Below are 27,589 nucleotides of genomic sequence, written 5' to 3' on the forward strand. Positions count from 1 at the left end.
TGGAAAAAAAAAAACACCAAGGAAAAAAATTTAATTAAAAAACTACGGCCTCCTCCATTTCCCCTCTAGCCGTCCTTTCCATCTCCAAAATGGTGTGTTTTCTGCCATTTTAGGTAGAAAAATTTATATTTGCTCACCATTTATGCAAAGTAGCAGGCGGGTATATTATGCAGCTTCTCAAACTCTACCTTGAAGAGCTGTGTGGTTTGTATTTTAATAGTAACTTTTTAATCTAAATGTACTTTTTACTCTGCCTGACTTGGTATTTATTTGTTCAGAGTTTCAAGCTCACATTGACTTGGTCCTCCCCTATAGGACCTCTCTATCTGTTGAACTAAGTATCATTACTAAAACTTATCTGAATCTGATTCTTAAACATCTAGTTACTACTTCTGATCATACAGTACAGTCAGCCAAGCATACCAAGTTACCAAGTTCAATCACACAATATTAAAATGAGTAAGGAGCATGGATACATATCAGCATTAGATACACATGGGTAGAACTTATCATTGTCAAACCTTGTTCTTAAAGCTTAAAAAAATGGTTTAAATTTATTAAAGATCATATCCGACTACTACCATAACAATTGACAGACATCAGGGGCTCCTTCCAGGAGAGTAATCACTAACCAGAGCATTGCCGACGCTCTGGCCATGGATTCCTGGGTTTTTAAACTCCTAACATCACTGTCCATATAGTGAAAGTGACATCAAGGGCTTTCCCAAGTCAGGAGTTCCCGGCCAGTGAGTGCTTGTGATGCTCTGGCCGGGGACTCCAGAGTTTAAAGCCAAATATGGATATTTAAAGCCATATATGCACAGTAAAGTGAGAGGCTTTCTCTACAAGCGTAATTCCCGGCCACAGCGCTGCCAACGCTAAGACTTGGAATTCTCACATTACAAAGCCCCTAATGTCATTGTCTATGTACAGACAGTAACATCAAGGGATCCTCCAGGAGCAGAATCCATATATGGACAGTGACGTCAGGGGCTCCCTCCAGGAGTGGAATCCCCAGCCAGTGCAATGCCAGTGTTCTGGCCTAGGATTTTGGCATCTTAACGCTCCTAACGTCAGTGTCCATTTATGGACAGTCTTGTCAGGGGCTTCCCTAGGAGCAGAATCCCCAGTCAGAGCGTTGCTAACGTCAGGGGCTTTCCGAGCCTAGTGCTTAAAGTAACGCTGTGCCCGGGGAGTTCAGGTGATATATCCCACTCTATGCCTTATACAGCCTTCCGTTGGAGGTATACGTAGAGACTTCTCCCAACGCATACCTCTGACGAAAAGAAAAAATTTAAAGTGAACATACTCCAAGAAGCCCACAGCTCTGATAAATATGGCGCAACTTGGGTTGTCGGTGCTGCACAAACTGACATCTACACCAGTTAGCATAGATGTCAGCTATAATATCTGCAGGTGTAAATTAAATATGTCATGCAGGAGATCTGCTCTCCCGCTGGTCCCGACTTACTAGCTGAAAAGACGCAAAAACAGCATAATGTCTCAAAAAGCTAAAATTTGTACTCAAAACGGGCATGCGCCAAAATTTCCCATTACATTACTTTACAATATCATGTATTATAAAGACATTTACTTTTGAGCTACTTTGACTAAAGCGTTAGCAAATGGAAATAAAAAAACACCAAGGAAAAAAATGTAATTAAAAAACTACGGCCTCCTCCATTTCCCCTCTAGCCGTCCTTTCCATCTCGAAAATGGTGTGTTTTCTGCCATTATAGGTAGAAAAATTTCTATTTGCTCACCATTTAGGCAAAGTAGCAGGAGGGTATATTATGCAGCTTCTCAAACTCTACCTTGAAGAGCTGTGTGGTTTGTATTTTAATAGTAACTTTTTAATCTAAATTTACTTTTTACTCTGCCTGACTTAGTATTTATTTGTTCAGAGTTTCAAGCTCACATTGACTTGGTCCTCCCCTATAGGACCTCTCTATCTGTTGAACTAAGTATCATTACTAAAACTTATCTGAATCTGATTCTTAAACATCTAGTTACTACTTCTGATCATACAGTACAGTCAGCCAAGCATACCAAGTTACCAAGTTCAATCACACAATATTAAAATGAGTAAGGAGCATGGATACATATCAGCATTAGATACACATGGGTAGAACTTATCATTGTCAAACCTTGTTCTTAAAGCTTAAAAAAATGGTTTAAATTTATTAAAGATCATATCCGACTACTACCATAACAATTGACAGACATCAGGGTCTCCTTCCAGGAGAGTAATCACTAACCAGAGCATTGCCGACGCTCTGGCCATGGATTCCTGGGTTTTTAAACTCCTAACATCACTGTCCATATAGTGAAAGTGACATCAAGGGCTTTGCCAAGTCAGGAGTTCCCGGCCAGTGAGTGCTTGCGATGCTCTGGCCGGGGACTCCAGAGTTTAAAGCCGAATATGGATATTTAAAGCCATATATGCACAGTAAAGTGAGAGGCTTTCTCTACAAGCGTAATTCTCGGCCACAGCGCTGCCAACGCTCCGACTTGGAATTCTCACATTACAAAGCCCCTAATGTCACTGTCTATGTACAGACAGTAACATCAAGGGATCCTCCAGGAGCAGAATCCATATATGGACAGTGACGTCAGGGGCTCCCTGCAGGAGTGGAATCCCCAGCCAGTGCAATGCCAGTGTTCTGGCCTAGGATTTTGGCGTCTTAAAGCTCCTAACGTCAGTGTCCATTTATGGACAGTCTTGTCAGGGGCTTCCCTAGGAGCAGAATCCCCAGTCAGAGCGTTGCTAACGTCAGGGGCTTTCCGAGCCTAGTGCTTAAAGTAACGCTGTGCCCGGGGAGTTCAGGTGATATATCCCACTCTATGCCTTATACAGCCTTCCGTTGGAGGTATACGTAGAGACTTCTCCCAACGCATACCTCTGACGAAAAGAAAAAAATTAAATGTGAACATACTCCAAGAAGCCCACAGCTCTGAATAAATATGGCGCAACTTGTGTTGTCAGTGCTGCACAAACTGACATCTACACCAGTTAGCATAGATGTCAGCTATAATATCTGCAGGTGTAAATTAAATATGTCATGCAGGAGATCTGCTCTCCCGCTGGTCCCGACTTACTAGCTGAAAAGACGCAAAAACAGCATATGGTCTCAAAAAGCTAAAATTTTTACTCAAAACGGGCATGCGCCAAAATTTCCCATTACATTACTTTACAATATCATGTATTATAAAGACATTTACTTTTGAGCTACTTTGACTAAATCGTTAGCAAATGGAAAAAAAAAAAAAACACCAAGGAAAAAAATGTAATTAAAAAACTACGGCCTCCTCCATTTCCCCTCTAGCCGTCCTTTCCATCTCCAAAATGGTGTGTTTTCTGCCATTTTAGGTAGAAAAATTTCTATTTGCTCACCATTTAGGCAAAGTAGCAATAGGGTATATTATGCAGCTGCTCAAACTCTACCTTGAAGAGCTGTGTGGTTTGTATTTTAATAGTAACTTTTTAATCTAAATTTACTTTTTACTCTGCCTGACTTGGTATTTATTTGTTCAGAGTTTCAAGCTCACATTGACTTGGTCCTCCCCTATAGGACCTCTCTATCTGTTGAACTAAGTATCATTACTAAAACTTATCTGAATCTGATTCTTAAACATCTAGTTACTACTTCTGATCATACAGTACAGTCAGCCAAGCATACCAAGTTACCAAGTTCAATCACACAATATTAAAATGAGTAAGGAGCATGGATACATATCAGCATTAGATACACATGGGTAGAACTTATCATTGTCAAACCTTGTTCTTAAAGCTTAAAAAAATGGTTTAAATTTATTAAAGATCATATCCGACTACTACCATAACAATTGACAGACATCAGGGGCTCCTTCCAGGAGAGTAATCACTAACCAGAGCATTGCCGACGCTCTGGCCATGGATTCCTGGGTTTTTAAACTCCTAACATCACTGTCCATATAGTGAAAGTGACATCAAGGGCTTTCCCAAGTCAGGAGTTCCCGGCCAGTGAGTGCTTGTGATGCTCTGGCCGGGGACTCCAGAGTTTAAAGCCAAATATGGATATTTAAAGCCATATATGCACAGTAAAGTGAGAGGCTTTCTCTACAAGCGTAATTCCCGGCCACAGCGCTGCCAACGCTAAGACTTGGAATTCTCACATTACAAAGCCCCTAATGTCATTGTCTATGTACAGACAGTAACATCAAGGGATCCTCCAGGAGCAGAATCCATATATGGACAGTGACGTCAGGGGCTCCCTCCAGGAGTGGAATCCCCAGCCAGTGCAATGCCAGTGTTCTGGCCTAGGATTTTGGCATCTTAACGCTCCTAACGTCAGTGTCCATTTATGGACAGTCTTGTCAGGGGCTTCCCTAGGAGCAGAATCCCCAGTCAGAGCGTTGCTAACGTCAGGGGCTTTCCGAGCCTAGTGCTTAAAGTAACGCTGTGCCCGGGGAGTTCAGGTGATATATCCCACTCTATGCCTATACAGCCTTCCATTGAAGGTATACGTAGAGCCTTCTCCCGACGCATACCTCTGACGAAAAGAAAAAATTGAATGTGAACATACTCCAAGAAGCCCACAGCTCTGAATAAATATGGCGCAACTAGGGTTGTCAGTGCTCCACAAACTGACATCTACACCAGTTAGCATAGATGTCAGCTATAATATCCGCAGGTGTAAATTAAATATGTCATGCAGGAGATCTGCTCTCCCGCTGGTCCCGACTTACTAGCTGAAAAGACGCAAAAACAGCATATGGTCTCAAAAAGCTAAAATTTTTACACAAAACGGGCATGCGCCAAAATTTCCCATTACATTACTTTACAATATCATGTATTATAAAGACATTTACTTTTGAGCTACTTTGACTAAATCGTTAGCAAATGGAAAAAAAAAAAAACACCAAGGAAAAAAATGTAATTAAAAAACTAGGGCCTCCTCCATTTCCCCTCTAGCCGTCCTTTCCATCTCCAAAATGGTGTGTTTTCTGCCATTTTAGGTAGAAAAATTTCTATTTGCTCACCATTTAGGCAAAGTAGCAATAGGGTATATTATGCAGCTGCTCAAACTCTACCTTGAAGAGCTGTGTGGTTTGTATTTTAATAGTAACTTTTTAATCTAAATGTACTTTTTACTCTGCCTGACTTGGTATTTATTTGTTCAGAGTTTCAAGCTCACATTGACTTGGTCCTCCCCTATAGGACCTCTCTATCTGTTGAACTAAGTATCATTACTAAAACTTATCTGAATCTGATTCTTAAACATCTAGTTACTACTTCTGATCATACAGTACAGTCAGCCAAGCATACCAAGTTACCAAGTTCAATCACACAATATTAAAATGATTAAGGAGCATGGATACATATCAGCATTAGATACACATGGGTAGAACTTATCATTGTCAAACCTTGTTCTTAAAGCTTAAAAAAATGGTTTAAATTTATTAAAGATCATATCCGACTACTACCATAACAATTGACAGACATCAGGGGCTCCTTCCAGGAGAGTAATCACTAACCAGAGCATTGCCGACGCTCTGGCCATGGATTCCTGGGTTTTTAAACTCCTAACCTCACTGTCCATATAGTGAAAGTGACATCAAGGGCTTTCCCAAGTCAGGAGTTCCCGGCCAGTGAGTGCTTGCGATGCTCTGGCCGGGGACTCCAGAGTTTAAAGCCAAATATGGATATTTAAAGCCATATATGCACAGTAAAGTGAGAGGCTTTCTCTACAAGCGTAATTCCCGGCCACAGCGCTGCCAACGCTCCGACTTGGAATTCTCACATTACAAAGCCCCTAATGTCATTGTCTATGTACAGACAGTAACATCAAGGGATCCTCCAGGAGCAGAATCCATATATGGACAGTGACGTCAGGGGCTCCCTCCAGGAGTGGAATCCCCAGCCAGTGCAATGCCAGTGTTCTGGCCTACGATTTTGGCATCTTAAAGCTCCTAACGTCAGTGTCCATTTATGGACAGTGTTGTCAGGGGCTTCCCTAGGAGCAGAATCCCCGGTCAGAGCGTTGCTAACGTCAGGGGCTTTCCGAGCCTAGTGCTTAAAGTAACGCTGTGCCCGGGGAGTTCAGGTGATATATCCCACTCTATGCCTATACAGCCTTCCGTTGGAGGTATACGTAGAGACTTCTCCCAACGCATACCTCTGACGAAAAGAAAAAAATTGAATGTGAACATACTCCAAGAAGCCCACAGCTCTGAATAAATATGGCGCAACTTGTGTTGTCAGTGCTGCAAAAACTGACATCTACACCAGTTAGCATAGATGTCAGCTATAATATCCGCAGGTGTAAATTAAATATGTCATGCAGGAGATCTGCTCTCCCGCTGGTCCCGACTTACTAGTTGAAAAGACGCGAAAACAGCATAATGTCTCAAAAAGCTAAAATTTTTACTCAAAACGGGCATGCGCCAAAATTTCCCATTACATGACTTTACAATATCATGTATTATAAAGACATTTACTTTTGAGCTACTTTGACTAAATCGTTAGCAAGTGGGAAAAAAAAAACACCAAGGAAAAAAATGTAATTAAAAAACTACGGCCTCCTCCATTTCCCCTCTAGCCGTCCTTTCCATCTCCAAAATGGTGTGTTTTCTGCCATTTTAGGTAGAAAAATTTCTATTTGCTCACCATTTAGGCAAAGTAGCAGGAGGGTATATTATGCAGCTTCTCAAACTCTACCTTGAAGAGCTGTGTGGTTTGTATTTTAATAGTAACTTTTTAATCTAAATTTACTTTTTACTCTGCCTGACTTGGTATTTATTTGTTCAGAGTTTCAAGCTCACATTGACTTGGTCCTCCCCTATAGGACCTCTCTATCTGTTGAACTAAGTATCATTACTAAAACTTATCTGAATCTGATTCTTAAACATCTAGTTACTACTTCTGATCATACAGTACAGTCAGCCAAGCATACCAAGTTACCAAGTTCAATCACACAATATTAAAATGAGTAAGGAGCATGGATACATATCAGCATTAGATACACATGGGTAGAACTTATCATTGTCAAACCTTGTTCTTAAAGCTTAAAAAAATGGTTTAAATTTATTAAAGATCATATCCGACTACTACCATAACAATTGACAGACATCAGGGTCTCCTTCCAGGAGAGTAATCACTAACCAGAGCATTGCCGACGCTCTGGCCATGGATTCCTGGGTTTTGAAACTCCTAACATCACTGTCCATATAGTCAAAGTGACATCAAGGGCTTTGCCAAGTCAGGAGTTCCCGGCCAGTGAGTGCTTGCGATGCTCTGGCCGGGGACTCCAGAGTTTAAAGCCAAATATGGATATTTAAAGCCATATATGCACAGTAAAGTGAGAGGCTTTCTCTACAAGCGTAATTCCCGGCCACAGCGCTGCCAACGCTCCGACTTGGAATTCTCACATTACAAAGCCCCTAATGTCACTGTCTATGTACAGACAGTAACATCAAGGGATCCTCCAGGAGCAGAATCCATATATGGACAGTGACGTCAGGGGCTCCCTGCAGGAGTGGAATCCCCAGCCAGTGCAATGCCAGTGTTCTGGCCTAGGATTTTGGCATCTTAAAGCTCCTAACGTCAGTGTCCATTTATGGACAGTCTTGTCAGGGGCTTCCCTAGGAGCAGAATCCCCAGTCAGAGCGTTGCTAACGTCAGGGGCTTTCCGAGCCTAGTGCTTAAAGTAACGCTGTGCCCGGGGAGTTCAGGTGATATATCCCACTCTATGCCTTATACAGCCTTCCGTTGGAGGTATACGTAGAGACTTCTCCCAACGCATACCTCTGACGAAAAGAAAAAAATTGAATGTGAACATACTCCAAGAAGCCCACAGCTCTGAATAAATATGGCGCAACTTGTGTTGTCAGTGCTGCACAAACTGACATCTACACCAGTTAGCATAGATGTCAGCTATAATATCTGCAGGTGTAAATTAAATATGTCATGCAGGAGATCTGCTCTCCCGCTGGTCCCGACTTACTAGCTGAAAAGACGCAAAAACAGCATATGGTCTCAAAAAGCTAAAATTTTTACTCAAAACGGGCATGCGCCAAAATTTCCCATTACATTACTTTACAATATCATGTATTATAAAGACATTTACTTTTGAGCTACTTTGACTAAATCGTTAGCAAATGGGAAAAAAAAAAAACACCAAGGAAAAAAATGTAATTAAAAAACTACGGCCTCCTCCATTTCCCCTCTAGCCGTCCTTTCCATCTCCAAAATGGTGTGTTTTCTGCCATTTTAGGTAGAAAAATTTCTATTTGCTCACCATTTAGGCAAAGTAGCAGGAGGGTATATTATGCAGCTTCTCAAACTCTACCTTGAAGAGCTGTGTGGTTTGTATTTTAATAGTAACTTTTTAATCTAAATTTACTTTTTACTCTGCCTGACTTGGTATTTATTTGTTCAGAGTTTCAAGCTCACATTGACTTGGTCCTCCCCTATAGGACCTCTCTATCTGTTGAACTAAGTATCATTACAAAAACTTATCTGAATCTGATTCTTAAACATCTAGTTACTACTTCTGATCATACAGTACAGTCAGCCAAGCATACCAAGTTACCAAGTTCAATCACACAATATTAAAATGAGTAAGGAGCATGGATACATATCAGCATTAGATACACATGGGTAGAACTTATCATTGTCAAACCTTGTTCTTAAAGCTTAAAAAAATGGTTTAAATTTATTAAAGATCATATCCGACTACTACCATAACAATTGACAGACATCAGGGTCTCCTTCCAGGAGAGTAATCACTAACCAGAGCATTGCCGACGCTCTGGCCATGGATTCCTGGGTTTTTAAACTCCTAACATCACTGTCCATATAGTCAAAGTGACATCAAGGGCTTTGCCAAGTCAGGAGTTCCCGGCCAGTGAGTGCTTGCGATGCTCTGGCCGGGGACTCCAGAGTTTAAAGCCAAATATGGATATTTAAAGCCATATATGCACAGTAAAGTGAGAGGCTTTCTCTACAAGCGTAATTCCCGGCCACAGCGCTGCCAACGCTCCGACTTGGAATTCTCACATTACAAAGCCCCTAATGTCACTGTCTATGTACAGACAGTAACATCAAGGGATCCTCCAGGAGCAGAATCCATATATGGACAGTGACGTCAGGGGCTCCCTGCAGGAGTGGAATCCCCAGCCAGTGCAATGCCAGTGTTCTGGCCTAGGATTTTGGCATCTTAAAGCTCCTAACGTCAGTGTCCATTTATGGACAGTCTTGTCAGGGGCTTCCCTAGGAGCAGAATCCCCAGTCAGAGCGTTGCTAACGTCAGGGGCTTTCCGAGCCTAGTGCTTAAAGTAACGCTGTGCCCGGGGAGTTCAGGTGATATATCCCACTCTATGCCTTATACAGCCTTCCGTTGGAGGTATACGTAGAGACTTCTCCCAACGCATACCTCTGACGAAAAGAAAAAAATTGAATGTGAACATACTCCAAGAAGCCCACAGCTCTGAATAAATATGGCGCAACTTGTGTTGTCAGTGCTGCACAAACTGACATCTACACCAGTTAGCATAGATGTCAGCTATAATATCTGCAGGTGTAAATTAAATATGTCATGCAGGAGATCTGCTCTCCCGCTGGTCCCGACTTACTAGCTGAAAAGACGCAAAAACAGCATATGGTCTCAAAAAGCTAAAATTTTTACTCAAAACGGGCATGCGCCAAAATTTCCCATTACATTACTTTACAATATCATGTATTATAAAGACATTTACTTTTGAGCTACTTTGACTAAATCGTTAGCAAATGGAAAAAAAAAAACACCAAGGAAAAAAATGTAATTAAAAAACTACGGCCTCCTCCATTTCCCCTCTAGCCGTCCTTTCCATCTCCAAAATGGTGTGTTTTCTGCCATTTTAGGTAGAAAAATTTCTATTTGCTCACCATTTAGGCAAAGTAGCAGGAGGGTATATTATGCAGCTTCTCAAACTCTACCTTGAAGAGCTGTGTGGTTTGTATTTTAATAGTAACTTTTTAATCTAAATTTACTTTTTACTCTGCCTGACTTGGTATTTATTTGTTCAGAGTTTCAAGCTCACATTGACTTGGTCCTCCCCTATAGGACCTCTCTATCTGTTGAACTAAGTATCATTACTAAAACTTATCTGAATCTGATTCTTAAACATCTAGTTACTACTTCTGATCATACAGTACAGTCAGCCAAGCATACCAAGTTACCAAGTTTAATCACACAATATTAAAATGAGTAAGGAGCATGGATACATATCAGCATTAGATACACATGGGTAGAACTTATCATTGTCAAACCTTGTTCTTAAAGCTTAAAAAAATGGTTTAAATTTATTAAAGATCATATCCGACTACTACCATAACAATTGACAGACATCAGGGTCTCCTTCCAGGAGAGTAATCACTAACCAGAGCATTGCCGACGCTCTGGCCATGGATTCCTGGGTTTTTAAACTCCTAACATCACTGTCCATATAGTGAAAGTGACATCAAGGGCTTTCCCAAGTCAGGAGTTCCCGGCCAGTGAGTGCTTGCGATGCTCTGGCCGGGGACTCCAGAGTTTAAAGCCAAATATGGATATTTAAAGCCATATATGCACAGTAAAGTGAGAGGCTTTCTCTACAAGCGTAATTCCCGGCCACAGCGCTGCCAACGCTCCGACTTGGAATTCTCACATTACAAAGCCCCTAATGTCATTGTCTATGTACAGACAGTAACATCAAGGGATCCTCCAGGAGCAGAATCCATATATGGACAGTGACGTCAGGGGCTCCCTCCAGGAGTGGAATCCCCAGTAGTGCAATGACAGTGTTCTGGCCTAGGATTTTGGCATCTTAAAGCTCCTAACATCAGTGTCCATTTATGGACAGTGTTGTCAGGGGCTTCCCTAGGAGCAGAATCCCCAGTCAGAGCGTTGCTAACGTCAGGGGCTTTCCAAGCCTAGTGCTTAAAGTAACGCTGTGCCCGGGGAGTTCAGGTGATATATCCCACTCTATGCCTATACAGCCTTCCGTTGGAGGTATACGTAGAGACTTCTCCCAACGCATACCTCTGACGAAAAGAAAAAAATTGAATGTGAACATACTCCAAGAAGCCCACAGCTCTGAATAAATATGGCGCAACTTGTGTTGTCAGTGCTGCACAAACTGACATCTACACCAGTTAGCATAGATGTCAGCTATAATATCCGCAGGTGTAAATTAAATATGTCATGCAGGAGATCTGCTCTCCCGCTGGTCCCGACTTACTAGTTGAAAAGACGCGAAAACAGCATAATGTCTCAAAAAGCTAAAATTTTTACTCAAAACGGGCATGCGCCAAAATTTCCCATTACATTACTTTACAATATCATGTATTATAAAGACATTTACTTTTGAGCTACTTTGACTAAATCGTTAGCAAATGGAAAAAAAAAACACCAAGGAAAAAAATGTAATTAAAAAACTACGGCCTCCTCCATTTCCCCTCTAGCCGTCCTTTCCATCTCCAAAATGGTGTGTTTTCTGCCATTTTAGGTAGAAAAATTTCTATTTGCTCACCATTTAGGCAAAGTAGCAGGCGGGTATATTATGCAGCTTCTCAAACTCTACCTTGAAGAGCTGTGTGGTTTGTATTTTAATAGTAACTTTTTAATCTAAATGTACTTTTTACTCTGCCTGACTTGGTATTTATTTGTTCAGTTTCAAGCTCACATTTACTTGGTCCTCCCCTATAGGACCTCTCTATCTGTTGAACTAAGTATCATTACTAAAACTTATCTGAATCTGATTCTTAAACATCTAGTTACTACTTCTGATCATACAGTACAGTCAGCCAAGCATAGCAAGTTACCAAGTTCAATCACACAATATTAAAATGAGTAAGGAGCATGGATACATATCAGCATTAGATACACATGGGTAGAACTTATCATTGTCAAACCTTGTTCTTAAAGCTTAAAAAAATGGTTTAAATTTATTAAAGATCATATCCGACTACTACCATAACAATTGACAGACATCAGGGGCTCCTTCCAGGAGAGTAATCACTAACCAGAGCATTGCCGACGCTCTGGCCATGGATTCCTGGGTTTTTAAACTCCTAACATCACTGTCCATATAGTCAAAGTGACATCAAGGGCTTTGCCAAGTCAGGAGTTCCCGGCCAGTGAGTGCTTGCGATGCTCTGGCCGGGGACTCCAGAGTTTAAAGCCAAATATGGATATTTAAAGCCATATATGCACAGTAAAGTGAGAGGCTTTCTCTACAAGCGTAATTCCCGGCCACAGCGCTGCCAACGCTCCGACTTGGAATTCTCACATTACAAAGCCCCTAATGTCACTGTCTATGTACAGACAGTAACATCAAGGGATCCTCCAGGAGCAGAATCCATATATGGACAGTGACGTCAGGGGCTCCCTGCAGGAGTGGAATCCCCAGCCAGTGCAATGCCAGTGTTCTGGCCTAGGATTTTGGCATCTTAAAGCTCCTAACGTCAGTGTCCATTTATGGACAGTCTTGTCAGGGGCTTCCCTAGGAGCAGAATCCCCAGTCAGAGCGTTGCTAACGTCAGGGGCTTTCCGAGCCTAGTGCTTAAAGTAACGCTGTGCCCGGGGAGTTCAGGTGATATATCCCACTCTATGCCTTATACAGCCTTCCGTTGGAGGTATACGTAGAGACTTCTCCCAACGCATACCTCTGACGAAAAGAAAAAAATTGAATGTGAACATACTCCAAGAAGCCCACAGCTCTGAATAAATATGGCGCAACTTGTGTTGTCAGTGCTGCACAAACTGACATCTACACCAGTTAGCATAGATGTCAGCTATAATATCCGCAGGTGTAAATTAAATATGTCATGCAGGAGATCTGCTCTCCCGCTGGTCCCGACTTACTAGTTGAAAAGACGCGAAAACAGCATAATGTCTCAAAAAGCTAAAATTTTTACTCAAAACGGGCATGCGCCAAAATTTCCCATTACATGACTTTACAATATCATGTATTATAAAGACATTTACTTTTGAGCTACTTTGACTAAATCGTTAGCAAGTGGGAAAAAAAAAACACCAAGGAAAAAAATGTAATTAAAAAACTACGGCCTCCTCCATTTCCCCTCTAGCCATCCTTTCCATCTCCAAAATGGTGTGTTTTCTGCCATTTTAGGTAGAAAAATTTCTATTTGCTCACCATTTAGGCAAAGTAGCAGGAGGGTATATTATGCAGCTTCTCAAACTCTACCTTGAAGAGCTGTGTGGTTTGTATTTTAATAGTAACTTTTTAATCTAAATTTACTTTTTACTCTGCCTGACTTGGTATTTATTTGTTCAGAGTTTCAAGCTCACATTGACTTGGTCCTCCCCTATAGGACCTCTCTATCTGTTGAACTAAGTATCATTACTAAAACTTATCTGAATCTGATTCTTAAACATCTAGTTACTACTTCTGATCATACAGTACAGTCAGCCAAGCATACCAAGTTACCAAGTTCAATCACACAATATTAAAATGAGTAAGGAGCATGGATACATATCAGCATTAGATACACATGGGTAGAACTTATCATTGTCAAACCTTGTTCTTAAAGCTTAAAAAAATGGTTTAAATTTATTAAAGATCATATCCGACTACTACCATAACAATTGACAGACATCAGGGTCTCCTTCCAGGAGAGTAATCACTAACCAGAGCATTGCCGACGCTCTGGCCATGGATTCCTGGGTTTTTAAACTCCTAACATCACTGTCCATATAGTCAAAGTGACATCAAGGGCTTTGCCAAGTCAGGAGTTCCCGGCCAGTGAGTGCTTGCGATGCTCTGGCCGGGGACTCCAGAGTTTAAAGCCAAATATGGATATTTAAAGCCATATATGCACAGTAAAGTGAGAGGCTTTCTCTACAAGCGTAATTCCCGGCCACAGCGCTGCCAACGCTCCGACTTGGAATTCTCACATTACAAAGCCCCTAATGTCACTGTCTATGTACAGACAGTAACATCAAGGGATCCTCCAGGAGCAGAATCCATATATGGACAGTGACGTCAGGGGCTCCCTGCAGGAGTGGAATCCCCAGCCAGTGCAATGCCAGTGTTCTGGCCTAGGATTTTGGCATCTTAAAGCTCCTAACGTCAGTGTCCATTTATGGACAGTGTTGTCAGGGGCTTCCCTAGGAGCAGAATCCCCAGTCAGAGCGTTGCTAACGTCAGGGGCTTTCCGAGCCTAGTGCTTAAAGTAACGCTGTGCCCGGGGAGTTCAGGTGATATATCCCACTCTATGCCTTATACAGCCTTCCGTTGGAGGTATACGTAGAGACTTCTCCCAACGCATACCTCTGACGAAAAGAAAAAAATTGAATGTGAACATACTCCAAGAAGCCCACAGCTCTGAATAAATATGGCGCAACTTGTGTTGTCAGTGCTGCACAAACTGACATCTACACCAGTTAGCATAGATGTCAGCTATAATATCTGCAGGTGTAAATTAAATATGTCATGCAGGAGATCTGCTCTCCCGCTGGTCCCGACTTACTAGCTGAAAAGACGCAAAAACAGCATATGGTCTCAAAAAGCTAAAATTTTTACTCAAAACGGGCATGCGCCAAAATTTCCCATTACATTACTTTACAATATCATGTATTATAAAGACATTTACTTTTGAGCTACTTTGACTAAATCGTTAGCAAATGGAAAAAAAAAAAAACACCAAGGAAAAAAATGTAATTAAAAAACTACGGCCTCCTCCATTTCCCCTCTAGCCGTCCTTTCCATCTCCAAAATGGTGTGTTTTCTGCCATTTTAGGTAGAAAAATTTATATTTGCTCACCATTTAGGCAAAGTAGCAGGAGGGTATATTATGCAGCTTCTCAAACTCTACCTTGAAGAGCTGTGTGGTTTGTATTTTAATAGTAACTTTTTAATCTAAATTTACTTTTTACTCTGCCTGACTTGGTATTTATTTGTTCAGAGTTTCAAGCTCACATTGACTTGGTCCTCCCCTATAGGACCTCTCTATCTGTTGAACTAAGTATCATTACTAAAACTTATCTGAATCTGATTCTTAAACATCTAGTTACTACTTCTGATCATACAGTACAGTCAGCCAAGCATACCAAGTTACCAAGTTTAATCACACAATATTAAAATGAGTAAGGAGCATGGATACATATCAGCATTAGATACACATGGGTAGAACTTATCATTGTCAAACCTTGTTCTTAAAGCTTAAAAAAATGGTTTAAATTTATTAAAGATCATATCCGACTACTACCATAACAATTGACAGACATCAGGGTCTCCTTCCAGGAGAGTAATCACTAACCAGAGCATTGCCGACGCTCTGGCCATGGATTCCTGGGTTTTTAAACTCCTAACATCACTGTCCATATAGTGAAAGTGACATCAAGGGCTTTCCCAAGTCAGGAGTTCCCGGCCAGTGAGTGCTTGCGATGCTCTGGCCGGGGACTCCAGAGTTTAAAGCCAAATATGGATATTTAAAGCCATATATGCACAGTAAAGTGAGAGGCTTTCTCTACAAGCGTAATTCCCGGCCACAGCGCTGCCAACGCTCCGACTTGGAATTCTCACATTACAAAGCCCCTAATGTCATTGTCTATGTACAGACAGTAACATCAAGGGATCCTCCAGGAGCAGAATCCATATATGGACAGTGACGTCAGGGGCTCCCTCCAGGAGTGGAATCCCCAGTAGTGCAATGACAGTGTTCTGGCCTAGGATTTTGGCATCTTAAAGCTCCTAACATCAGTGTCCATTTATGGACAGTGTTGTCAGGGGCTTCCCTAGGAGCAGAATCCCCAGTCAGAGCGTTGCTAACGTCAGGGGCTTTCCAAGCCTAGTGCTTAAAGTAACGCTGTGCCCGGGGAGTTCAGGTGATATATCCCACTCTATGCCTATACAGCCTTCCGTTGGAGGTATACGTAGAGACTTCTCCCAACGCATACCTCTGACGAAAAGAAAAAAATTGAATGTGAACATACTCCAAGAAGCCCACAGCTCTGAATAAATATGGCGCAACTTGTGTTGTCAGTGCTGCACAAACTGACATCTACACCAGTTAGCATAGATGTCAGCTATAATATCCGCAGGTGTAAATTAAATATGTCATGCAGGAGATCTGCTCTCCCGCTGGTCCCGACTTACTAGTTGAAAAGACGCGAAAACAGCATAATGTCTCAAAAAGCTAAAATTTTTACTCAAAACGGGCATGCGCCAAAATTTCCCATTACATTACTTTACAATATCATGTATTATAAAGACATTTACTTTTGAGCTACTTTGACTAAATCGTTAGCAAATGGAAAAAAAAAACACCAAGGAAAAAAATGTAATTAAAAAACTACGGCCTCCTCCATTTCCCCTCTAGCCGTCCTTTCCATCTCCAAAATGGTGTGTTTTCTGCCATTTTAGGTAGAAAAATTTCTATTTGCTCACCATTTAGGCAAAGTAGCAGGCGGGTATATTATGCAGCTTCTCAAACTCTACCTTGAAGAGCTGTGTGGTTTGTATTTTAATAGTAACTTTTTAATCTAAATGTACTTTTTACTCTGCCTGACTTGGTATTTATTTGTTCAGTTTCAAGCTCACATTGACTTGGTCCTCCCCTATAGGACCTCTCTATCTGTTGAACTAAGTATCATTACTAAAACTTATCTGAATCTGATTCTTAAACATCTAGTTACTACTTCTGATCATACAGTACAGTCAGCCAAGCATAGCAAGTTACCAAGTTCAATCACACAATATTAAAATGAGTAAGGAGCATGGATACATATCAGCATTAGATACATACACATGGGTAGAACTTATCATTGTCAAACCTTGTTCTTAAAGCTTAAAAAAATGGTTTAAATTTATTAAAGATCATATCCGACTACTACCATAACAATTGACAGACATCAGGGGCTCCTTCCAGGAGAGTAATCACTAACCAGAGCATTGCCGACGCTCTGGCCATGGATTCCTGGGTTTTTAAACTCCTAACATCACTGTCCATATAGTGAAAGTGACATCAAGGGCTTTCCCAAGTCAGGAGTTCCCAGCCAGTGAGTGCTTGTGATGCTCTGGCCGGGGACTCCAGAGTTTAAAGCCAAATATGGATATTTAAAGCCATATATGCACAGTAAAGTGAGAGGCTTTCTCTACAAGCGTAATTCCCGGCCACAGCGCTGCCAACGCTAAGACTTGGAATTCTCACATTACAAAGCCCCTAATGTCATTGTCTATGTACAGACAGTAACATCAAGGGATCCTCCAGGAGCAGAATCCATATATGGACAGTGACGTCAGGGGCTCCCTCCAGGAGTGGAATCCCCAGCCAGTGCAATGCCAGTGTTCTGGCCTAGGATTTTGGCATCTTAACGCTCCTAACGTCAGTGTCCATTTATGGACAGTCTTGTCAGGGGCTTCCCTAGGAGCAGAATCCCCAGTCAGAGCGTTGCTAACGTCAGGGGCTTTCCGAGCCTAGTGCTTAAAGTAACGCTGTGCCCGGGGAGTTCAGGTGATATATCCCACTCTATGCCTATACAGCCTTCCATTGAAGGTATACGTAGAGACTTCTCCCGACGCATACATCTGACGAAAAGAAAAAATTGAATGTGAACATACTCCAAGAAGCCCACAGCTCTGAATAAATATGGCGCAACTAGGGTTGTCAGTGCTCCACAAACTGACATCTACACCAGTTAGCATAGATGTCAGCTATAATATCCGCAGGTGTAAATTAAATATGTCATGCAGGAGATCTGCTCTCCCGCTGGTCCCGACTTACTAGCTGAAAAGACGCGAAAAGACGCGAAAACAGCATAAAGTCTCAAAAAGCTAAAATTTTTACTTAAAACGGGCGTGCGCCAAAATTTTCTCTTCACAACGCCCACTTAGTCAAAAAGTAAAACACGCCCAGGTGGTCATTAAGAAACTCATTAGAATAAAGCTAATATAGGTCATAACTCCGTCAAAAATGATCGTTTTTCTAAATAAAAACCACTGCTGTAGTCTACATTACAGCGCCGATCACATTATGTACAAGATAGGCCACTTATAATGTGGTGACAGAGCCTCTTTAAGACTGTCATTTCATATGCCATTGTTAAACAGAAGCCTGCAGAAGTAAGTTGCGATAAATTTACTGTTAGTGACATTTTTACTACTTTTTTGTAGGGTTTTTATGACTGCCTCTGACAATCCTTCGGCTTTCAGTATCAGGCCCTCAGAAGTCGACTGCACTATTTATTCTGTCAAAACAACGACGGAACCTTGTCACAACGGTGACAAACGGAAACCATTAGCAACGTTTACGTCACTATTGAGATCAATGGTGATGCAAACAGAAGCTAAGGTTTCCGCTTGCCTTTCCATTGAGGGGTTTCCCCGATGGAAACCCTCAAAGGAAAAGACAACGCTGATGTGAACACAGCCTTAGAGGGCAGCTCTACCCATAAAATGCTGTATTTGGTATTCTTCCAAAGTCTAAATTTTTCTTTTTGTCATGCATGTAGCCATATAACTACAATCAGGGGTGCACCAGGCTGTTAAGTAAGTTCTTATGACCTCCAGGTAATGCTATAGCAGCATTCATGGAAAGAAATCAACATTAGCTTATTGTATATTGAAAGCTGCTGCAGCGCTCAGGAGGAAGGACGTTACAGCCGCTTGAGTGGCCATACAATAATTAGATATGAAAAGGGGGACATGGTTTTGAAAACTGCTGTAACTCTTGAAACATGTAAGAAACATGTAAAATGGCCTAGAGAAAGTCTGAATGTGACCCCATGCCCTGGCATACAAAACTGGAATGGTCTTTACCTGTTTCCCTGCGGTGAACTTTCCTGCAGAGCCTGTGATTATGATGTGAAGATCTTGTAGCATGAAGAAAATGGTGGTCTTGTCTGAGAACTGAACAGGTCTGATGGGACGAAGACTGCTCTACACATAAGAGCTGCTGCATCAGGTGCTTGTCTGTAAAAAAGACACATCACAATGCCTTAGTATTCCATCAGCTGTGATGTCATCAACTGAAGGGAGAAGACTATGATGTCAACTGTAGGGAGAAGCCTGTGAGTGCTATAGATGAATATCCATGAAGAATTCATCATTTGTAGAGCACTGAAAGCAGATCATTATGCTTTATAAACAAATGTACATTTTGAGGCAACTCTGCATCACGTTTACGCTAGAAGACTTTCACTTTTGATTAGCACTTTAGAGCTTTACATGTGTATTCTTTTTATAATATTTTTTGTGCTGTATTAACATAATAGCCCAGCGGATCTCTACCTATAATATGCTGCCCTTCAGGAGTATTCCCAGGAACAATCCTCACTTCCTCATGTCTCATGTTAAAAGTGACACAAAGGCCTCGTTTACACGAGCGTGATATATGTGCGGGCGACGCGCGTGCTTTTCACGAGTGTCGTACGCACCTATATTAGTCTATGGGGGCATGCAGACAGTCTGTGAGTTTTGCTCAGTGTGAGTCCGCTGAAAAAAACTCACGACATGTCCTATCTTTGTGCGCTGTTCGCGCATCACGCACCCATTGAAGTCAATGGGTGCGTGAAAACCACGCATGCCGCACGGAAGCACTTCCGTGCGAACTGTGTGATTCGCGCAACAGCTGTCAAACTCTGAATGTAAATGTTAAGGATCTGCCAGGCACAGCTTCTGTATCCACGCCCATAGGCAATCAGTCTGCACCTGAGTCTATGTCTCTGAGACTGACTCCAGCTTCCACCACTCAGGCTGGCAGGCTTAGGAGTGGGAGAGCCTATCATAGCCTGGCCAGACGGAGCTAGCTCCAGCCCTCTGTCTATTTATACCTGCCTTTCCTGTTCCTCCTTGCTTGTGATTCTTCTGTTTGGTTTCCTGGCCCTGCTGCAGCTTCTTGATCTATTTTGACCCTGGCTTACTGACTACTCTTCTGCTCTGCGTTTGGTACCTCATACACTTCTGGTTTGACTCGGCTTGTTCACTACTCTCCTGCTCTGCGTTTGGTACCTCGTACACTCCTGGTTTGACTCGGCTCGTTCACCACTCTTGTTGCTCTCGGTGTTGCCGTGGGCAACTGCCCCTTTTCCCTTGCTTCTGTGTACCCTTATCTGTTTGTCTGTCGTGCACATATTGAGCGTAGGGACTGTCGCCCAGTTGTACCCCGTCGCCTAGGGCGGGTCGTTGCAAGTAGGCAGGGACTGAGTGGCGGGTAGATTAGGGCTCACTTGTATGTTTCCTTACCCCCGTCATTACAGTAAAAAGAATAGCACCACATGCTTTTCTGTTTACAAACATCCAAATGGAGTGTCATAATGAAGGCGGCTGCGAGAAAATCTCGCAGTCGCGCATCATACGCTGATGACACACGGAGCTGTTAAGTGCCTTTTGCGCACGCAAAACGCCACTTTTTTGCGTGCACAAAACGCACACGCTCGTGTAAATCAGGCCTAAGGGTGTGTTCACACGGCTTATTTTCAGCTGTTTTTCGGGCTGTAAACGCATTGAAAAATGGCTGAAAATACATGGCCTGAACACCTCCGAACATATGCCGATAAATGTCAATGGGAAAAACGGCGTTTCGTTCCCACGGTGCGTTTTTTCTTACGCGTTGTTTCTAAAAACGGCACATAAAAAAACGCCCTGTAAAAAAGAAGTGCATGTCACTTCTTGAGCCGTTTTGGAGCCATTTCTCATTGTCTCAAAGAAAAACAGCTACAAAAATGGCAGTAAAAAAACGCATCAAATAACGCTTTGCATAAAAAACACCTGAAAATCATAGGCTGTTTTCCCTTGAAAACAGCTACGTATTTTACAGCCGTTTTTTGTTAAGCATCCTTAAAGGGAATTTATTTTATTTTTTTCAGTTAAACAATTAGTGTGTAGGTGATTAAACATTGTTCTAATTTTTTTTATTTTTTTCACGAGTCAGGAAATATTATAAATTAGATTCTAATTTATAATATTTCCCAGCACTGGTCACTAGATGGAGCAATTCCCAAAATTGCAGCACTGCATGTGGTAAAGCAACCACATTGCTTTATGCTGCAAAATTGGAGAAAACTCACTCGCTCTAGTGAGCTCTCAGAATCCCCCCCTCCCTTATCCTGGCTAGTGCCGGGAGAAACGACGGGATTGAACGGTCAAACCTCCTACACTGTGTGTCGCCATTTTTTGAGCTAACACACAGTGTAGTAGGTTTACATACAGTAGTTAAACACACAGTAAAACACGAACATACACAGACCTCACTTACCTGCTCCTGCCGCCGCCGCTCCCTCCGGTCCGTCCGCTCCGTCTGCTACCTCCGCTCAAAGTGCACAAGTTCGGAAGCCGCGACCGGAAGTATTTTTATTTATTTATTTATTTCAGTTACTTATATAGCGCCAACATATTACGCAGCGCTGTACAGAGGTCCACTTTTTTACTGTCCCCATTGGGGCTCACAATCTAAATTCCCTATGGGTATGTTTTTGGGGTGTGGGAGGAAACCGGAGTACCCGGAGGAAACCCACGCAAACACGGGGAGAACATACAAACTCCATGCAGATGTTGTCCTTGGTTGGATTTGAACCCAGTACCCCAGTGCTGCAAGGCAATAGTGCTAACCACTGTAATCTTACTGTCCGGCCGCGACTTCCGGTCCACAAGAAAATGGCGCCGGACGTCGCACAGTTCAATTTGGACTGTGTGGGAGCGGCGCATGCGCCATTGCCACATAGACGGCGTACAGCATAGTGGATGGAACGGGCCCCGTTCGCATTCACTATGGGACTGTATGCGCCGTATTCCATGTCTGTATGTGTTGTTAATCGACACATACAGAGATGGAAAAAAAAATGGCAGCACCCATAGACAAGAAAAAGTTAAAAAATAAAAAAAAGTAAAACACAAACACACAAATAAATATTTTTTTTTTTTAATAAAACACTAAAAGCAAATTGATCTAAAAAATTTTTTTTCCTGTGACACTGTTCCTTTAACCTTAAAAACACACATTAAATGAAATAAATCCTTTTATAAAATTGTCCCCTATAGATAAACCTGCAAGACTTCCAGCAAGCTGCAGAAAAAAGCCGTTGTGATTTTGCAGAAAAGAGGGAGCCTTTTCCTACCAGCCTCCTCTATCTAAACATCTGCAGCGGAAATGCCACTTGTGAACGCCCTAAAAGTATGTTCACACTGAGTTTTTTGTAGGCAGAAAAATCTGCCTCAAAATTCCTTCAGGAGGCTGCGCTCTCTTTGCTGCGGTTTTTTTTTTTTCCGAGTTTTTCAGCCATGGGCAAAAAGCGCAGTGAAAAACATTTTCTCTGCCTCCCATTGATGTCAACGAAAGGTCAGAGATGGAAATGCCTGAAGAAAGAGCATGACGCTTTTTTTTCCTGCAAGCGTTTTCTTTTCCACTCGCAGGAAAAAAAGCCTTTACCTCCCTTTGAAATCAATGGTAGGCGATTTCTGCTGTATTTTGGCGCAGTTTCCAACGTGTTTTCCGCACCAAGAACAGGGCCCAAAAAAACTCAGTGTGAACTAGGCCTAAGGAAATGACGCAGCATTTACAGTAGCAGCACAGTGAGTGAGATTTGAACAAATCTCATGCAGACGCTACAGTAAAAATCTGCAGCAAAAACGTTCGTAAATTGACCTGCAGTGCGGATTTTACATCCTCAGCATGCCAATTTATGCTGCGGATCCGTTGCTAGTTTTCCACATTGATTAAATTCAATGAGGAAAACCCGCAACAAAATAGCAACAAATCCGCAGCATAAATTGACATGCCATTGATAGGTCAATTTATTACATTTTTTGCTGCGGAAGTGAAACCTAGAACAAATAGCAAATGTTGCCACTTTTGCGGCGGAAACGCTGCGATTCTGCTTCAAAATTCACAAAAAAGCTAATGCTTACCTCCAGCCTTTGTCATAGTGACGCGTTTCTCTGTTCTGAGTGACACCTGGCCTCCTGGGATGACGTTTCAACCCATGTGACTGCTGCAGCCAATCACAAGCTGTGGCGGTCAATTGGGCTGCCGCATCATTCCAGGAGGCGAGGCTGCACTGAAACAGAAGAAGGCGTTGCTATGACAACAGCCAGGGGTAACTATCAGCTTCTTTTATTTTTTTTCAAGCAGTGTTTCTGCATCGAAGATTCCGACTGAAAATCGGCACCATGTGCACTTTTTCAGGTGGAATTCCCTGCAGGTTCAAGGTTGGATATGCTGTGTAGCCTAAAGCTGGGTTCTCACTGTGCAGATTTTGCAAGTATCCCAAAACTAGGAACGGAACCTAAACAGAAGAAATATATAAGGGAAGGCCTTATAGGTCCGCTCTCCTTCATCCACTTCTGGCTTTGGCTTACAAAATGCTGACAAAATCTGCAGAAAATCTGCACTGTGGGAACCCAGTCTTAGGCCTTATTCACACGAACGTGTCCGTTTTACGAGCGCAAAAGTTCAGTGTGGCATCTGTATATGGTGCGTGGCTGCGTGATTTTCGCGCAGCCGACATCATTATGACACTCTGTTTTTATGTTTACAAACATAAAAGCAGGAGATGCTTTTCTGTTTTCATTCATTTCTTTTACTACTGTAGCGAGCATCACGTGCGGCACCGGGAAGTGCTTCCGTGTGCCGAGCGCAATTTGCACGGACCCATTGACTTCAATGGGTGCGTGCTGCACGAAACACGGGCAAGTATAGGACATGTTGTGAGTTTTACGCAGCGGACACACGCCGTGAAAATCACGACATGTCAGAACGGCCCCATTGACTTACATAAGTCTGTGCGACGCGCGTGATTTCCACGCGCGTAGCACGGACGTAATACACGTTCGTGTGAATAAGGCCTAAGGGTGTGTCCGGATGTGGCAGTTTTTCTGCCGATTTGCAGCGTGGGTTCTGCATCGCAAATCCGCAGCAGCTTACAGTACATCGCAAGGGGATGGGGTAGCAGAAGACGATCGCAATAACAGCGGAGCATTCTGCTTATTTCAAATCTGCCGCGTGCTCATTCTGTTGCGGAGAAGCCACGGATTTTCACTGCGGATTTCAGCCTTTGCAATGCATAGGCTGAAACCTAGGTCAAATCTGCTGCTAAATCCGCAACTAAATCTGTATGTAACATATGTGGATTTCCCAAGAATTCGCATCAAAATCTGCGGGGAAATTGTCCGCTAAGTCCCCCTACGGAATACAGGTTGCGCAGGTTCCTGAAAGACAAATCTGCCTAGATATAGTCTAGATATGCCTAGATATAGCAATTTGGTAGCGACGAGGGGCATTTATTTAGGGGGATTAAGTATAAAGCAGATCTCTATTACAGTTTCATATGGTTTGTTACCCAGCTTTTCTGAAACCCTCAAAGGCAAATCTGCCTAAATATGACACAATTTGAGAGATAATGGTTTGTTACCCAGCTGTCCCAGTACCCTGAAAGGCTTTGCCTTATCTATGGCACAATTTGGTAGCGAGGAGGGGCATTCATTTAGGGGGATTTAGTATTTTACAGTTTCTATTACAACTTCACATGGTTTGTTACCCAGCTTTCCTGGGATCCTGAAAGACAAATCTGGCTAGCTAAGCTACAGTATGCAAAATGTATCACTGCATAAAAAGGCAAGTGTGTTAATCGCAGCTTCACAGCGATTCTTGGCTCCTGATTAGCAAATCTGACTAGTAATGCTACGATATAGGGGATGTAGATTTATCAATGCAGGACTAGGCAGATCTGGCATTCTGCCGCCTGGGAAAGATTGGTAACAAACTCTGTGGGGCAGTGATGGATGGCATATTGGTCATATAAAACACACACAATACTGCTCTGATACGTTGAGTGTATCTATCAGATAGTATCAGGGAAATATGGCTTGTGGTCACCATTGCAGATCCACAGTGTTGCTGTTCTATGAGAGCTGAGTGACTAGTCGTTCTAGCTATATATATATATATATATATATATATATATATATATATATATATATATATATATATATATACAGGCCATGCTCCAGGTTTATGTGGGCCCTTGGGCGACACAGACTTAGTAAGCCCCTTTGCGGGGGAACTCACAGCGGTAAAATGGCAGAAAACGTCATTTTTTTGTCCCCATATAGACATTAGCCCTGTTTATGCCCTCATATAGAATTTATGCCCTCAGTTTGTACCCCCATAAATTTAGTGCCCTCTGTAGATAGTGCCACACAGCCCCCCTCCCAGGTAGTGCCAAACAGCCCCTCTCCCTGTAGGTAGTGCCGTTGGGGTTCCCTCTAGGAGTAGAATACCCAGCCAGAGCATTGCCGACGCTCTGGCTGTGGATTCCACTTCAGGAGAAGCCCCTGACATGACTGTACATATATGGACATTGTTGTCAGGGGCAACCCCATAGCCATAGTCCCGGGCAGAGCACTATTAGCACTCTGCCTGAGACATTTGACAGGGCTCAGGAGTGAAAGAGTACCATGTAAACTTGAGGCCTAATTTGGGGATTTACAAAGTATTGGTTCACAACTGCAGTGCTCTGATGTGAAATAATAAAGGAAACCCCTGACAAGTGACCCCATTTTGGAAACTGCACCCCTCCAGTCATTTATTAAGGGATGTAGTGAGTATTTTCACCCTACAGGACTTTTCCATAAATGATTGCGCTGCGGATTGTGGCAGAGTAAAAATTTAAATTTTTCCCTAGATATGCTATTTCAGTGGCAAATATTGTTAAAAGGCTTGTCCCGGGTATGAAAATGCCTTATATGTGGAAGTAAACAGCTATTTAGGCACTGTCACGGCGCGGGGTGTGGACCCACTGGGCCGTATCGTGTAGTGGGATAGCAGCTGGCCAACTAGGTACAATACAATGTCTATAGTCCAGAAAGGGTACCTGAGGCAATGTAGACAGTAGCGGTGACACAACTTCACATTCACTGTAGATGGCACAGTAGATGCAGCGGAAGACACGACTTGACTCTCACTGTAGATGGCACAGAGGCACGGTAGCACAGGATACAGGGTACAGGCAGCAGGAACGGGTAATACTGGGAACTGGAAAACACTAGGAGACCATTTGCAAGACAAACTTTCGGTATACAACAACGTTCCGACAAGGATCAAGTGGGCAGGACCCTTTTTATAGTCCAGCAGCATTCTGGGCTAATTACTGATTTTAAACAACTGGACGCGTACTGGGCCTTTAAGGCAGTGCTCGTGCGGGCGCGGGCGCCCTGCAGGAAACAGTCTCAGAACCCGGAAGTTAGTGCCGGCGTCTCCCTGGAGGGAGATGCCGCCGAGAACACAGACGTCCATGGCCGCGGCCGTCAGAGGGTAAGTCTGAACTAGGGTCCGCGGCCATAGACGTTGTAAGGTTCAGAGGGGAGGGAGCGCCATTTGGCTTTTGGAGAGTGGATTTGCTTGGTAGTCGTTTTGTTTGAGTATTGCTGGTATTTCCGTTTACAATGTGAGGGTACATGTAAGCTGGGCAGAGTACATCAGGGACATAGTCAGGTGGTATAATAATCGGGTTAAAAAACCCAGTAAAATAATCCATAGATGTGTGTTACGCTGTGAAGCAATCCTTTCTGCACAGGCCAGTGTCGCACTGATAAATAGTCCTTACTTATTCCCTTTTGTTCCACACTCCGCACCTTTGCAGTTTGGGGAATTTTGATGGGAAAGTGTTGTGCTGGTATAATACGGGCACCCTCGCTTCCAGCAGATATGTTTGGGGCCCCTCCTTGCGGGACGAGCTGTAGTTATTATTTTTACCATTTTGGGGTACATACGACTTTTGATCACTTTTTATCCTATTTTTGGGAGGAAAGGTGACCAAGAAACTGCAATTCTGGCATTGTTTTTTAGTTTTTTTATACAGTGTTCACCATGCGTTATAAATTACCTGTTAACTTTATTCTGCGGGTCAGTCCAATTCCGGCGATATCTAATTTATATCACTTTTTTATGTTTTACAACTTTTTGCACAATAAAATTACTTTTGTAAAAAGAATGTATTTTTTCTGTCGCCAAGTTGTGAGAACCATAACGTTTTAATTTTTTCGTCGACGGAGCTGTATGAGGGCTTGTTTTTTGCGAGACAAGCTATAGTTTATATAGGTACCATTTTTGGATACGTGCGACTTTTTGATCACTTTTTATTCCAATATTTGTAGGGCAAAGTGACCAAAAAAACGATATTCTGGTATAGTTTTTTTATGTGTTTTTTTTACACCATTCACCGCGTGGAATAAATAAAATAATATTTTTATAGTTTAGGCCATTAGGGTATGTTCACAAGGCCTATTTTCAGACGTAATTCGGGCGTTTTACGCCTCGAATTACGCCTGAAAAAATGGCTCCATTACGTCTACAAACATATGCCCATTGCTTTCAATGGGTTTTACGATGTTCTGTTCCCACGAGGTGTAACTTTACGCGTCGCTGTCAAAAGACGGCGTGTAAAAAGACGCCCACATCAAAGAAGTGCAGGACACTTCTTAGGACGTTTTTGGCACCGTTTTTCATTGACTCCATTGAAAAACAGCTCCAATAACGTCCGTAAAATACACCGCGAAAAACGCGAGTAGTTACAGAAAACTTCTGAAAATCAGGAGCTGTTTTCAGGCGAAAACAGTGCCGTAATTTCAG

The 27,589-nt window shown here is 42.5% G+C and overlaps 1 long non-coding RNA gene across 2 annotated transcripts in view; it reads right to left on the bottom strand.

Moving 5' to 3' along the window:
• The window catches only part of LOC142731783 (uncharacterized), a 50,195-nt gene that overhangs the window by 13,962 nt on the left and 8,644 nt on the right, over positions 1–27,589 (bottom strand). Inside the window, exons 2-3 of one of the 2 annotated variants that reach the window (XR_012879176.1) lie at positions 25,833–26,003; positions 18,784–18,936 (exon numbers count right to left, since the gene is read on the bottom strand). This is a non-coding gene — a long non-coding RNA (uncharacterized LOC142731783). Of the gene's footprint in view, positions 1–18,783; positions 18,937–25,832; positions 26,719–27,589 lie in introns of those variants that run through there. The other variant, XR_012879175.1, reaches the window with a different exon arrangement.

The sequence above is a fragment of the Rhinoderma darwinii genome, unplaced genomic scaffold, assembly GCF_050947455.1.
Source record: "Rhinoderma darwinii isolate aRhiDar2 unplaced genomic scaffold, aRhiDar2.hap1 Scaffold_87, whole genome shotgun sequence".
In the NCBI taxonomy this organism is placed as follows: Eukaryota; Metazoa; Chordata; class Amphibia; order Anura; family Rhinodermatidae; genus Rhinoderma; species Rhinoderma darwinii.